The sequence below is a fragment of the Brassica oleracea genome, chromosome C6, assembly GCF_000695525.1.
Source record: "Brassica oleracea var. oleracea cultivar TO1000 chromosome C6, BOL, whole genome shotgun sequence".
Classification (NCBI taxonomy): Eukaryota; Viridiplantae; Streptophyta; class Magnoliopsida; order Brassicales; family Brassicaceae; genus Brassica; species Brassica oleracea.
This window is the reverse complement of record NC_027753.1, coordinates 17,638,171-17,639,448: the sequence shown is the minus strand read 5'-3', so window position 1 is coordinate 17,639,448 and position 1,278 is coordinate 17,638,171. Positions and strand designations below refer to the sequence as shown.

Sequence of the window (1,278 nt, the reverse complement as noted above, 5' to 3'; positions counted from 1 at the left end):
TAACCAAACTTGTCAACATCAAAGACATTTCAAAAAAATCAAAAAATAGTGAAAATCAACTCAGTCTTTTGATTAACAAACATCATTCAGAAAAATAAATCCCAATTGACAAATCTAGAGTGAATCCGTCAAAATCCAGAGATCAAGTAACTAAATTCAAGCACTCATGTGTATATCAGCACGTAACAGAAGCATGAACTCATTAAATCGACAAAGAGGAAACATATCTCATGATTACCTCTGGAAGAACCTTGCTCATCCATCACTTGTTGACACTACTTTGCAGGGAAGATACTCGATCGACTTCTATTTTTTCGAGACAATAAATTATTGGAGTTCGTAAGAAAACTGAACTCTAGTGGAAGAGGAAGCGCCCTCAAACGAAGGATCTCGAAGGTGACGGCAACCCTAATCAGCCAAAGGTGATGCATAGGAGGACGGTAGCGGGCCGGATCAAACCCATAACGCGACAATCTGATAACTTGACATTTAAAAAAAATAATAGAAGTGGGTCCCACATGCTTGCCACGTTAAGGAGTCTCGAAACTGTATCATTATAATATAGATACATAGACTATGGATAGTTACCCGCGTTGCATTTTAATCTATTTTTGTCTCTTGATTACTAATCTAGCATTCAGTTTTTCAATGCATTTTATCTTCACCATCTCCTCTTGTCTTGTTTATATTTGTTTTCACGTTCTGTCGTTTGATTTGTCTTAGTTTTGGCTTGTGTAATAACTTAACCCTACTCATTATTCTTTCATTCTTTATTGATTGATATTTTTATCTCGCTTAACTCTGTGTTGCCACTAATTTGCTCGAATCATTTTTCATCATCTGCTTCGCATTCTTTTCATATTCATTAATTATTGTCTCCAATCTCTTTAAATCCTAAAAATCCTACATGTTCTTTTGTTTATTAAATGATCACATATTAAATATTATTGAAACTGTTTATTTATTCTAATAAATCCTTACGATTATAACTAAGATGATATGGATAAAAGACTGATTATAATTTAGTTGAAATTAAAGTCTAAAGTAGAAGGTATTAAACTTGCAATCCTTCTTTTTGTCATCCAAAATAGCTTTAGTCAGATCAATTATATTGATTTAGAAAACCCATAAGCTATTTCAATCCCAAACAACAAAAAAACAGGTGCATTTGTTATTGACGATGCGGCGGGTTTCCTTTACTATAAACATAATTGCTTGTCACAACTGTTAATAAACCCCAAATGTGTTTACAAAAGCTACCCATATAAGAGTTTCATA

The 1,278-nt window shown here is 33.1% G+C and overlaps 1 long non-coding RNA gene across 1 annotated transcript in view; it reads right to left on the bottom strand.

The window, feature by feature from the left end:
• LOC106299733 overlaps positions 1 to 390 on the bottom strand; it is a 1,045-nt gene extending 655 nt beyond the window's left edge. The window contains exon 1 of the long non-coding RNA XR_001261855.1: positions 239 to 390. This is a non-coding gene — a long non-coding RNA (uncharacterized LOC106299733). The remainder of the gene's footprint in view (positions 1 to 238) is intronic.
• Between the last annotated feature and the right edge of the window lie 888 nt (positions 391 to 1,278).